The sequence below is a fragment of the Octopus sinensis genome, linkage group LG6 (genome assembly GCF_006345805.1).
Source record: "Octopus sinensis linkage group LG6, ASM634580v1, whole genome shotgun sequence".
Classification (NCBI taxonomy): Eukaryota; Metazoa; Mollusca; class Cephalopoda; order Octopoda; family Octopodidae; genus Octopus; species Octopus sinensis.
This window is the reverse complement of record NC_043002.1, coordinates 48412770-48427995: the sequence shown is the minus strand read 5'-3', so window position 1 is coordinate 48427995 and position 15226 is coordinate 48412770. Positions and strand designations below refer to the sequence as shown.

Genomic DNA, 15226 nt, shown 5'->3' with positions numbered 1-15226 from the left:
TGTATGTGCGTGCGTGTATGTGTACGTATATGTGTATGTATGTACACGAATAGTTTCATGATTCACAATTTTATGTTCCACTAATCTATAAACTGCATACCTTCGTTGCTTTACTCTGTTTCATATTCATTATTCTAAATATTAGCATAGTAGTTAGAGCGTTGGCCAAAATATCTTCCGGTATTTATTTGTTCCAGCCATGTTCGTGAATGCAAATTCCACCGAGGTCAGCTTTGCCTTACACGATTCTGGAGTCGATGTAACGAAATACCTTTCAGGTATTAGAGTCGATTTAATCTCCCGCCCTCTACCCCTAAATTTCTGATTTTGTGCCATGTGAAACCGTAGGATCGTAGGATTAGCAAAAGTGTAAAAGCGTTGCACAAAATGCATTGCGTTATTTGTTGCAGTTTTCTTTATTCCAAGCTCAATCTTGGCGAAGTCAGCGTCTCTTTTTATAAAAACCAGCCGGGTTTGATAAAATTTATCAGGATCCAAGATTTAATTTAGGAACCATCCTCTAAATTTCTGGCCTTGTGTCGATTCCAAAAATAGTTATTATTATCACAATTGGTTTCATCTGCTTTTTATTAATTTTTGCTACAATATTTTTATCTCGTTTCACTATCCTGTGTATGTACACATAAGTTTTTATTTTTCGGCCTTCACGAGTTGGTTTATCGATAGAGTGCTCTCCAGCAACGCAAGCTGGGCGGATTCCACTTAATTCCCGACCGTTGCTACTGCACATTATATCTTAACAAACCAGCAAGAGCCACGTAAATGATCACTCTACCATCAAGGAATAATAGCCAAATGCCTCTAAAATCGTCACCTACCATGTTAAATAAGAAAAAAAGCAATTTTGATAATTGAATCGTGCATACGCCGACTGAAATGTTTTCAGTTATAGATTTGCTTGATCGTCAGAGAAAGGGTAACATTATTAATAGCGTTTTTCGAGCATGCAAAAATTACCTTTAGAATCGCTTTGTCAAAATTATGTTTCGCAAAATTGTAAAATGCTTTATAACGAAACATGTAATTATAACTTATATAAGACAAGATAATAAATCTTACGTCTTTCTTAAACATTAAGGAAGCTGAAGAAAAGCCAAAGCTGAGACTCGATGAGTTTTAAAGTTATGAGAAACCATAAGAAGGAACTACACAAGTTTCTTGTTATTGTTTCTCGTAAATGTGAACAGTAGGAGACTAAACCAACCAATTTTGGATAGAGAAAATATTGGATCAGTACAACGTCCATCTAGTACGCCAAGGGTTATATAGGTGAAAACAGCGGAAAAAGTTAACGAACAGATGAAGTATTTCTGTCGGTAAGATTTACTCCCTTCCTCAACTAACCCAATGGAAATCCCGGAGATATATATATCATGTCTGGTGTTTGAGTGAGGGTATGTGTGGGGCGACCCTAAATGTTTTTCTGTAATAATGTTATCGTTATATATTGTTTTAATTATTGTGTTTTAATACATTTTTCTTTATTATCAAATTTTATTCCGTCAAGTGAATAACATCCTTATACCTCTCCTCTGTCTTTATATAACTTTGTTTATCCAAGCACACAATTATTTGTAACCCCAAGTTCTTTAACGTTTATTGTTTGCATTTCTGTGAACCCTTGTGCCAAATGAAGAATTAATTTGAAAATCAATATTAAATAAAACATTTTTATTGGACATTATGACATCATAAGAAGACGAAGGTTAAGAATCCTAATTTTTCATGACTGAAAGACTTTCAAAATAAAGGATATCACAGTCAATGGGAGTGACCAATTCTTATAAATTCATGCAGAACTGAAAGCTTCTCTCCGTGTAGTTGATAGAAAAATCAGTTGGAAACTGAATATGCCTTGCAGAATTAAGTTACTTTCGTTCAAATATCGCCGTAGTCGATTTCTGCTTTCAAAGTGGTTAAAGTAAATACCCACCAAGTGGATGTTATTAGCTATTCACTTTCCTCTAAGCTTGTTACCTACAACAAATGTTAGAATCTTTATTAGAACTGTGGAATGACAGAATGATACAAACTTTTCATGTTTTTGCATTCTCAATTCAAATGCCCTTCTGCTGCCACTATTTAATATATAAAAGGACGTTGAAATAGTGCCAGTTATACCGAGTAGTCAAAAATAGATAAGCTATATACTCAAATTTGTAGGTTTGTGTATAAATTAATTTAGAAATAATTAATCTTTCTAAATGTCATTAAATGTCATCTTTACCTTTCGTCTTTCGTCCTTTCGGGGTTGATGCAATAAATACCAGTTGAGCACTGATGTCCATGTAATCGACTAATCCATGCCCCCAAAATTGCTGGCATTGTGCTAAGATTTGAAACCATTTTTAATATTATTATTATTATTATTATTTTTATTATTATTATTATTATTATTATTATTACTAGTGCGGTTTTTCTGTTGGCTACTCGATAAGATTTCAACACTTGATTCCCAAATCTAATAATTTTAATTATATTTTAATTCTAATTATTTTCTTATATTATAGTGCTCACTTGCTTAGTAAATATTGCTCTCATTATATTATCACAGTCATAATCTCACTTTTTTGAAATCAGCAACAAGGTAGTCCAACTACGTTTAATATGCCAAAAAATAACAGTGATCACATAGAGATATTCTAATACCTATAGCGTATCAAATAGCCATAGCAACTAATTTATTTGCTAGTTCTTAGATAACGACGGAAAGGAAATAAGTCACATGAGTTCGAAGCTTCAGTAAGATTTAATAAGTTGTCCAATATAATTTATTTTCAGTATGTATAAACAATAAACTGAGGGAGTTTACACAGCGAATTTAAGTCAACAAGAAACCTGATTTCCTCATCTGAAATAACGAAATAAAACTTGAAATGAAAAAAATTGCAATGAATATGTTTTAAGTAGATTATTATTAATGAAAACAATTAAAGGCGGGAGACAAAGAAAGTGAGAGACTGTGTTGCAAATGAAAACAAAAAAAAAAAATTGCCAAGACATATTAATATTGTTTATTAAATGTTAAAAACCTACTCTGCAGTGAACGTAAAGCTTGGCAATAAATATTTAAATTTGTGATAGTAAACAATAACAGACGCTTCGAAAGTGCCTTTTTATCGATAACAGAGGAATTTATTAAAAATTTCCAGGGAGTCAAAATTAGAATATGGCTGTTATGGATGGTATGACAAACTTATTAACATACAACACAGAAATTTATATGTAGATATATAGCTGAGTCAATCTGTTATATATATTTATCATTCATAATTGGTAGAACCTCCATGGGTGTGCATAGATATATAGATAGATAGATAGATAGATAAATGGATAGATAGATAGATAGATATAGATAGATAGATAGATAGATATATAGATAGATAGATAGATAGATAGATAGATAGATAGATAGATAGATAGATAGATAGGGAGAGAGAGAGAGATGCATAAGGGCCAGAAGCAACCTCAGCCTCAGTAATATGATCATGTAAATTGACAATGATGTAGCGTGTGCCATTGCAATGTCCATTAGTAGCATCTACATTTCTCAGAAGCGTTATGCAGCATTCTTTCTTCAGTTTGAGAATGTATGGTGGAAAATCTCATGGTGTAAGTTTGTTGAGGAACTCAATTGGGTACAGAGTTTCATTATCAACTGTATCTGAACTTCTGTATATTTTTAGTTCACCAGGGATCCTTGTCAACAGAAAACCATTCACCAATTGTGCTGCTCCATTTGTTAGAGTAACAATGGTTCTATTTGCAAGCCGCACAGGGTTTGCGAAGCTATTTTTTAAGTCAGCATATACAAAATCACATAGATCTGAAAGAGTACCACTTTCAAGGCAAATGTCATTAGAAAAAAATTATATCTGTATATTAAAGAATTTTCATTTTATCAAAAATATTCATTTAACAAACTCCGGAAACTTATAATGCTCTTGAAATTGTGCCTCGTATCAAAGTTGTATAGCTATTATTAACTTATCATTAATGAAAATGAAGGTGAGCGAGAATGAGAAACTGTTGCAAATAAAAGCTTAAAATGTTGCCTGCAACGAATTAATATTGTTTATTATTAAACATTAATATCTATGAATGCAATGAATATTTAAATTTGCGAGAATTTGGAGTTAAAAAAATTCAATAAACTTCAGAAATCGAAATCATAAGAAATTTTTTAGAACATGAAGTGATAAAAATATTTCCAGCTTTTTATATTGCTTTCTTTTAGTACTTTTAGTAATTGTTACATACCTAATTAATAAGTAGCTTTTTCCGTTATAGAATAGATAACTATTATTATTATTATCATCATCATCATCATCATCATCATCATCATTATTGTCACTGCACAGCTTCCAACGCTGGAGATGTACTACGCTGCCAGCTGTTCACTACCAGTGAACTAAGGTAACATCCCTTATTTTTCGAGATATTCCAAGCAGTGCTGTTTTCTTCAAGTGCTCCCCCCTTATTGCAGCCCCTGTTTATTCCATGTACTTCTCAAGATTTTTATTCTATGTTCCCAGGGCTCCGACAATTATTGGTACTATTACCACCTTTTTCATCGACCCCCAACTGTTTAACCGCCCAAGCTAACCTGTCATATCTATCGACTTTTCTTACTTCATCATCGCATACCTTGTTGTCAGTTGGACATGCTATATCTGTGATCCAGCATATTAAGGCAGTGAGTTAACAGAATCGTGAATACGCCGGAGAAAACGCTTAACGTCATTTCATCGGTTTTTAGGTTTAGAGTTCAAATTCCGCCGAAGTTGACTTTGCCTTTCATCCTTTCGGAGTCAATGAAAGAAATATCAGTCGAGTACTGGGTTAGATGAAATCGACCCTTTAATTCCCTCTACATAACTGCTGATTTTGTGCCAAAATTTTGAAACCATTATTATTTTTATCGGCATAGAGGAAAAGGAAATCGATTTACTAAATATAAATATAGAGCTCAAACGAATTTATGTCAATAGAATCTTGACAAAACTCTTTAATTTCTTGAGTTTTAACACTTGAACAATATTTCATAATTGAGAAGAAACGATGTATCGCGTATATTGATTTTAAAAAGAAAAAAATTATTTTAAGGATGATACAATCGATTGAAGAAATAGTGATTTAAATTGACGTCAGTACATCATCGATCCCAGAATGAAAGTCATGGCGTCCCCAAAATAAAAAGTAGAATTTACTCCAATGTTCTGTGATTCCTGGCAATTCGATCGTTTATCAGCCTTGATAGGGATTACTTAAGCTGATTCAAAACAGGCACATTTTAGGGGAGACGCACAGTGAATTAAATTACCCACAATACATGCTTGATGTTCCTGTTATAAATCTCTTTAAAAAACATGAAATATTGAATGCGGTGGGTTTAAGCAGAAGGAAGAGTGACAGAACCAAATTCAGAAAAAGCACCTTACTCTTTCTGCCATCCTATTACCAAAATAACAATAAATTTTGATTTTAGCTTCTAGTTAGTCGTATCCAGGGTTTCATTTCCTTTTTCAACTCTATTCGTTGATGCTTTTCTTAAAAGCATGGCTATCATGTTATCTAATTTCCTTTTTATACGTCATATATATAAAATGTATGTAAGCATCTACATATCTATGAATCTGTTTGACTGCTTGCATGTTTGGGGCTATATAAGATATCAAAGTTATTTTCAGCTGTAATAATAACGAAATATTTAGTATTAAGTTTGACGTAATTGGTATTGTTATTATACATTGATTGAATAGCTACCTATCTCGGTCACATTTAATAATTATAAAACAAAATGCAGATCAAGTTGCACAGCTATTAATTGAACGACACAGCATGTTTTCTTAACCTGATGGCAAAGTATACATTCTCATATCAAGACTTAGTTTACGACAATGGAAACGATGTATAAAGTAATTTCCTCTGAAAAGAAGATCCCATTTGATATCAAACTGAATTAAAGCATACAATACATAATTATTAAAGCAAATTTTATCAAAATTCTATGGTTTTCCATCTTTAACATGCTCATTATATCTTACACATGTTGCTTCAATTCGTCTGTCTGTCAGTGTCTATCTGTCTGTGTCTGTCTGTCTGTTTTGCCCCTCTCTCTCTCTCGATTTCAAACATTTCTTCCTTTAATTATTCTACTACAATATATTACCTATGTTCTGTATTGCGCTATACACAGCAACGAGAAGTTGAAGGTTAAACATAATCACTGATTAATTTCTTAACTCCAACATTTCCGTTTTTGGTGTAAATTCCTATGTGTTTTACATTTAATCAATACAAGAAACATTGAAAGCATACATTGCAACATCCATTTTCTGCTGAGTATGTCAGTTAATCCGTCTTGTATTTAACGCAAAACACTAATAACTAAAAATATTCTTGATATATACGTTCATTATATTCCAACTTATAATGATGAAATATAATGAACGTATATATCATTATATTCCAACTTGTGGAGGTGCAATGGCCCAGTGGTTAGGGCAGTGGACTCGCGGTGGTAGGATCGCGGTTTCGATTCCCAGGCCGGGCGTTGTGAGTGTTTATTGAGCGAAAACACCTAAATGCTCCACGAGGCCCCGGCAGGGGGTGATGATCCCTTCTGTACACTTTCTACACACTTTCTCCCACTCTTTCTTCTGTTGGCCTGCTCGCTTAGCCAGCGGGGTGGCGTCATTCGAAGGCTAAAACAATGCGAACGCATTGTGACCAGCGATGTGTAGCAACATCTGATGGTCTGGTCGGTCACGTGATCACGTGATATTCCAACTTAACCTATACTCTAATTTTTAAAATGAATCTTTTTTGAAATAATTTACCGAAAGTTCGATAGGCTTCAAATTGTTGAATATGTCTTATTCATTGGTTCATGAAAGACCTACCTGAAGATTTCCTTTTCAAGTAGCCAGGTGTACCAAACCTTGTTACAGATATGTAATTTTTAAAATGCAATTTTTTTTCGTTTATGATGGAAAAATGAGAGTGCATATTTATTTTATGAGTGCCGTGTATCAAGTCTATAAAATTGTGCATAAAGTATATATATATACTAAGTGCATTAAGTTATCATCGTATTCTAATTTCCTTCACTTTTCAATGAATAGCAGATGAGGGACTATCTTTCCACACAACACAGACTGCGATTTCAGGCTTTTTGGATTAAGTTTTCAGGAACGTAAAGGCTGTGTGCTGAAAGAATCGTTAGAGCGTCGGAAAAAGTGCATGGCAATATTTCTTCCATCCGTTTAAGTTCTGTGTTCAAATGCCACAGAGATCGAATTCTCCTTTCATCTTTTCGGAGTCGACAAAATAAGTATCAGCTGAGTACAGCATTTGATGTAACTGATTTATCTCCTCTCCCTAAAATTTCTGGTCTGTGCTAAAATTTGAAACTCTTATTATTTCGGAATAACGTTTTGAATCAGATTTTATTATGCACCCTTGTTTATTTTCAAAGTTATTCAATCGTTTTATGTCTCTTTAAGGAATCATTTCATACTAGTTTTCTTCACAACTTTTATAGTTATAAAAAAATATTTTCTTTCAGCTTGTAACAAACTCAGAATGTCATGTAAACAAGCATAACAAAACTTTTATTCCATATATTTACACCTGTGATTCCATTTAATGACACAGCACAAAATAGAATATTTATTGATCGATGTATTATTCCAAAAAGGTTTTATTCCAAATCTAAAACAGAAATCGTATATTTCCTTTGCGATATCTTTGATAAATTTACACAAAATAAATTATTTATTTTCATTCTGTAAATGCCAATATATATTCAGTTTCAGATAATGTGGTTATAACATTAATATTATTCTTCACAAGTATTCCTTGTCTGTATTGAACGAAATAGGTGATGGAATAACTGAAGCCAAGCTTTTCTTCTCGTTAAAGAAAAGATCAATAAGCTGACAGATAGCACAAGGTGACATTTCTCTTCTTTTTTACGTAACGTGAATTTGCGTTGATAAAATGTGATAACACATTTCTCTCGGATTCCTTTTCATCCTGCACAAGCGCTGGTATTCTAGAACTAAATAATATAATTCTCTACCTCTTTCTCTCGGTTGGTCTATTTGTATTCATGCATATATGTACGTATGCATGAATCACTCTTTCATTCCTCTCCCGTCTTTCTTTCTGTGTGTGTAGCTTTTTGTAACTCGCCTACCTTCATATCGTAAACATTACTAATACATACAACCCCACATACACACACACAAAAGCACACACAAACGAACATACACGCACACGTAGATATATAGTAAAGTCCCACTTAACTCCACAACAACTATTCACAACAAATATAACTCTCTACTTACAAAAAAAAAAAAACATCAGCAAAGGTCCTGTTGTTATTCTTAAACTCATCTGAAAAAACACCATTTAATGTTATTATTCAAATTTATGCCAATGGCCCCCTCCCAGTTTTTCATTTAGCAATTCTAACAATGAGTGTGTGTGTGTGTGTGTGTGTGGAGTGTGCGTGCGCAAGTTTTCGAGTGTATGCGTGTGTATATGCATATATATATTTGTATGTATGTACGAATGTATATATGTACGTAGATGTGTGTGTGTGTGTGGTGTGTGTGTGTGTGTGGAGTGTGCGTGCGCAAGTTTTCGAGTGTATGCGTGTGTATATGCATATATATATTTGTATGTATGTACGAATGTATATATGTACGTAGATGTGTGTGTGTGTGTGTGTGTGTGTGTGTGTCTTTGTGTTTGTTCCTCCTCCACTACTGCTTGCAAACAGGTGTAGGTGTGTTTACGCTCCTGTGACATAACAGTTCGGCGAAAGACATCGTTAGAATAAGTACCAAGCTTTAAAAAATATTAGGGTCGATTCATTCGACTAAAAATTCTTCAGCATGGTCGCAGTCTAATGACAGAAACAGCTAAAAGATAAAAGATAAAACAACAGTAACATCATAATTCAAAGTTATTTCATACATAAATTAAGTGCGGAAAAATATTATCTAATTCAAAGTTTCCATGAAATCGTGTGGGGCAGAGTAAAATTGTGACGTTTGAATCTCTCGTCTAATATGTAGTTGTAATATCATTGGATAATATATTTTGGCAACGCAATAATATTATGTACAATATTTTTCTGCCCTTCCATATTGTAAGGGTTATGGAAAACCTGATATTTAATTTTTAAAATCATGGAATTAAAACCTGATTTGACTTCCACAAAAAAATACGATCACGGAGTTCTGTTTTTATTAAGCCTAAGTCTGACCTATTTATCACATGAGTCTGTTGTACAGGTCATATTTCTGAGGTGTCCATGCATCGTATATGATGCATATACAATTATGTTTCAATCAGCAGCATAATTTGGGCTATATTAAAGGAGAGTTTAATATTACAAAGAGGGTATGACACAAGGGTTAACTAAAAGTCTGAAACAAACATGAATATTTAAGACAAGCTTATGAAAACGATTCAGAGAGTCAAAGAGCTAAGAAGACAAAAATTCTTTTGTAGAAAATCAGTGAGATTGTCTTTATAACGGTCATACACATGTTACAATATTCTTACCATACTCCAATATAGGATTGAGTTCTTGCAAAATTCGTTTTGTAAAAGTGCGATTATGTTACTCCTAGCATATTCTGCGAGTTCTTATTCATGTTCTTCCAAATCTAATTATCCTGAATGACATTTAAATTGGAAATAACTGTGTAGAACACATATCTTAAAATTCCTTTTCGAGACTTGCGTGACAGAAACATTTGGGTGAAGTAGAGAACTTCAGCAGAGAAAAATATTGAAAATGGAATGTTGCTTGTAAGCTATTAGGAAACTTATTCGTTTGATACTTTGATCACTCTTCACATATTGCGTGCTCACACATATACATCAATGCGTTCATGCCCATGTATATCTATCTATCTATCTATCTATCTATCTATCTATCTATCTATCTATCTATCTATCTATCTATCTATCTATCTATCTATCTATCTATCTATCTATCTATCTATCTATCTATCTATCTATCTATCTATCTATCTATCTATCTATCTATAAATCTATTGATTGATAGATTCCCGTTGTTTCCCGTTGCCGTTCATCGGACAGTTTTTGCTATATATATATTCAGTAAAACAAGCGTTGAAGTCATTGAAAAGTAGGCTTGCTATTAAACCTTTCCTGAGTAGAATCGGCAGCAGTGATGAAAAGGATGAAAAGTAGATTTTTTATAAGCATGTCCAACGAAAACCAAAATGGCTGCCACCCACCGAAAGATATTATGCTGTGTTTGGCGGGATATGAAGGTTGTCTGTCACGAAATGCTAAAGCAAAACAAAATGGTTACTGCAGAGGAATATTGTTAAATGGAAATATTAAACAAAAATTCGCAGAAGCAGCTCCCTTCGTAGGTCAATCGTAATGGCGTGTTTCTCTTACACGATAATGCAAGAACACATATTTCCCGTCACTAAGCAAAAGATTATGACACTAAATATGGAAGATTTCCACATCTTTCTTAGTCTCCTGGCTTTGCACCATCTGACTTTATAGATAATTTCATTTATTGTGAAGTGGTTAAAAATGCTATTGAATGTTTATTTGCTTCAAAAGGTAAAGAATTTTACGTTCACGGGATCGACTATTTATCAAATAGATGCGAATATGTTATCACTAATGAGGAAAATATTATTTTGAGTAAATATTACATTTAGTAATTAAGACCGTTAAAAGCAAAGAATAATTCGTTTCTTTCCCATCTTGAAATGACATGCAACATAATTCCTTTTCCAACCTAATATATATATATAATATATATATATAATATATATATATATATATATATATTATATATATATATATATATATATATATATATGTATATATATAAGATATAATATATATGTAATCAGATAGAAAGGAAAATAACTCTCTGTACAGAGCAATAACTTAGCGCTCTAATTAATAGAGCAACATGAAATATAAAGATTCATAAAAAGAAAATAAATTTCAATTTCAGGAGTCAGAAGAATTCATTTCGTCAGTAGATTTCCCAACATCGGAATACTTCATAAAAATATATGTAAATATAAATATGTAGATACATATAAGATATAAAGCATAAATATTTTCGCATGACATCATCTGAAATTTCATGTCCGTGTTTGAAATCGGTGAGAAAACTATTATACATGCAAGGTCAATATCATATTAACCCAAATTATCAATTGGATGAAAGGGTGGTTCAAAATGATTGAAAGAGTAACCCATATATAAATCCAGGGTAAGTTCAAATTCTTATGGTTGTTTCAAGAACATGTATGAAATGGGCGAACCATTTCCATCCATCACAGTTATCCACATTTCTTTCTTCAGAGATGACTTCAGAGGATTTAAAAGATTGTTTTTTTTCATTTTAGAATTACGTTTAAAACTTTTTGAAATTTTGAAATTTGGAGCGAAAGCACAAGCTGTTCATGTGCCTCAATAACATGTACTTCCGCTCTAAACTTCAAATTGTTAAAATTCAAAAATAATCTAAAACATATTTTTAAAATTAAAAGAAAAAAATCTTTTAAATCCTCTTAAGTCATCGCTATGGATTTTGAACCATATGATAATTTGGATTAATGTAATATTGACCTTGCATGTATAATAGTTTTCTCATTGATTCCAATCACGGACATACAATTTCATATGATGTCACCCGAATATATTTATGTTTTATACTTTAATTGTATCTACATATTTATATTTATTTATATTTTTATGAAGCATTCAAATACATACATACATACATACGTACGTACGTACATACATCATACGTACACGTATGTGTGCGCATGTATGTGTGTGTTTATGTATGTATGTATGTATGTATGTATGTATGTATGTATGTATGTATGTATGTATAGGCACAGGCTTGGCTATAATTGTATCTACATATTTATATTTATTTATATTTTTATGAAGTATTCAAATACATGCATACATATATACATACATACATACATACGTACGTACGTACATACATCATACATACACGTATGTGTGCGCATGTATGTGTGTACTTATGTATGTATGTATGTATGTATGTATGTATGTATGTATGTATGTATAGGCACAGGCTTGGCTATGTGGTAAGAAACTTACTTCCCAGCCACATGGTCCCGGGTTCAGTCCCATTGTGTGACACCTTGGACAACTATCTGTAATTAATTCAAATGATTAAAAATTGTCGACAAATTAAGTTTCAGACCGTACGAACATTATTTTGTTTAAATTGAAAATTTAAGGCACAAATGATCAATGAACAAACGTTTATTATTAATATCTAGTTCCATAACCATTAATTTCAATAACGGCCTTACAACGCGGGACATGGAATTCGCCAAATGAGCCCAGAAGTCACTTGGAATATTCTGTCATATTTCTTCAATAATATGATATACCTGGGACAAAATTGTTGTTTATTTTAGCATGAACTCTTTTAGAAACATAATTCCATAAATTTTCTAATGGGTTCCGATCTGCTCTCTGCGGATGCAACTCAATAGCCACTTTAAGTATGTATGTATGTATGTATGTATGTATGTATGTATGTATGTATGTATGTATGTATGTATGCGTGTGTATGTGTTTGTGTGTATGTATGTATGTGTGTATTTATGTATGTATGTATGTATGTATGTATGTATGTATGGATGGATGGATGGATGGATGTATGGACGTATGTACGTATGTATGTATGTATGCATGTATGTATGTATGTATGTATGTATGTATGAATGAATGGATGGATAGGCGCAGGCGTGGCTATGTGGTAAGAAACTTAGTTCCCAACCACATGGTTCCGGATTCAGTCCTACTGCGTGGTACCTTAGACGACTGTCTGTAATTAGTTCATAAATATATAAACTCAATATTGTGTGCTCAAAATATTGCAAAACTTTCCTAGCCTTATGAACGAGGCAATTGTCCTGCTGGAAAATAGATCCCCGTGGCATCTGATATATATATATATATATTTTTTTTTTTCCCGAAAAAATTTTTATCCAACATTAGTTATAAATTGAATAGTGTTCACCTCCGGATTCTCTCAATCTGTGAAAGTTTCTAGTTCGAATCACACGTGTCTCGAGATGTGCCGAAGATTTTCTATTTTAGATATATTTGGTTTACTTAGGTCTGCTCAGGATTTAGTACTTGCTTTTTCCATGGGTATCAATAAGTATTTCACTTATATCCCACGTATTTATCGCTGAAGAGGGGAAAATTCTTATGAATTAACCCCGAAATTGGACCAATACGGTAATAACTGATTTGTTTAGAAATTTCTATCGGTTTGTTTCGAGACGCATAAATTATAATGGTTATTGACAATTTTGTCTTATTTTCGGCATATTTGGTATTAGAAATTTTCTTTTACCCTTATCTTGTAAATTATTTATAAATTTAACCTTTAAAAGTATTTTTTGATATGCTGGCCATTGATGAATTTTTTTTCCCGAAAAGAATTTTATCCTACATTAGTTATATATATTTATATATATATATGATATAATATATATATAATCAGATAGAAAGGAGATTAACTCCCTGTACTGAGTAACAACTTAGTGCTCTAATTAATAGAGCGACATGAAATATAAACATTGATAAAAAGAGAACAAATTTCAGGAGTCAGAATTCATTTCGCCAGTAGATTTCCCAACATCGGAGTAATTCATAAAAATATATGTAAATATAAATATGCAGATACATATAAGATATAAAGCATACATATATTCGCATGACATCATCTGAAATTGCATGTCCGTGTTTGAAATCAGTGAGAAAACTATTATACATGCAAGGTCAATATCATATTAACCCAAATTATCAATTGGATGAAAGGGTGGTTCAAAATGATTGAAAGAGTAACCCATATATAAATCCAGGGTAAGTTCACATTCTTATGGTTGTTTCAAGAACATGTTGTATGAAATGAGCGAACCATTTCCATCCATCACAGTTATCCACATTTCTTTCTTCAGAGATGACTTAAGAGGATTTAAAAGATTGTTTTTTTTTCATTTTAGAATTATGTTTAAAACTTTTTGAAATTTTGAAATTTGGAGCGAAAGTACAAGCTGTTCATGTGCCTCAATAACATGTACCTCCGCTCTAAACTTCAAATTGTTAAAATTCAAAAATAATCTAAAACATTTTTAAAATTAAAAGAAAAAAATATTTTAAATCCTCTTAAGTCATCGCTATGGATTTTGAACCATATGATAATTTGGATTAATGTAATATTGACCTTGCATGTATAATAGTTTTCTCATTGATTCCAATCACGGACATACAATTTCATATGATGTCACCCGAATATATTTATGTTTTATACTTTAATTGTATCTACATATTTATATTTATTTATATTTTTATGAAGCATTCAAATACATACATACATACATACGTACGTACGTACATACATCATACGTACACGTATGTGTGCGCATGTATGTGTGTGTTTATGTATGTATGTATGTATGTATGTATGTATGTATGTATGTATGTATAGGCACAGGCTTGGCTATATGGTAAGAAACTTACTTCCCAACCACATGGTCCCGGGTTCAGTCGCACTGTGTGACACCTTGGACAACTATCTGTAATTAATTCAAATGATTAAAAATTGTCGACAAATTAAGTTTCAGACCGTACGAACATTATTTTGTTTAAATTGAAAATTTAAGGCACAGATGATCAACGAACAAACGTTTATTATTAATATCTAGTTCCATAACCATTAATTTCAATTACCGCCTTACAACGCCAGACATGGAGTTCGACAAATGAGCACAAAAGTCACTTGGGATATACTGTCGTATTTCGTCAATAAAATGATATAACTGGGACAAAATTGTTGTTTATTTTAGCATGAACTCTTTTAGAAACATAATTCCATAAATTTTCTAATGGATTCCGATCTGCTCACTGCGGATGCAACTCAATAGCCACTTTATGTATGTATGTATGTATGTATGTATGTATGTATGTATGTATGTATGTATGTATGTATGCGTGTGTGTGTGTTTGTGTGTATGTATGTATGTATGTATGTATGTATGTATGTATGCGTGTGTGTGTGTTTGTGTGTATGTATGTATGTATGTATGTATGTATGTATGTATGTATGTATTTA

The 15226-nt window shown here is 32.3% G+C and overlaps 1 long non-coding RNA gene across 1 annotated transcript; it reads left to right on the top strand.

Moving 5' to 3' along the window:
- The first annotated feature begins 241 nt into the window (after window positions 1-241).
- Window positions 242-8040, top strand: LOC118763728. The gene is made up of 3 exons (XR_004999483.1): window positions 242-278; window positions 1100-1337; window positions 7907-8040. It is a non-coding gene; the product is annotated as an uncharacterized LOC118763728 (long non-coding RNA).
- Window positions 8041-15226: the final 7186 nt, after the last annotated feature.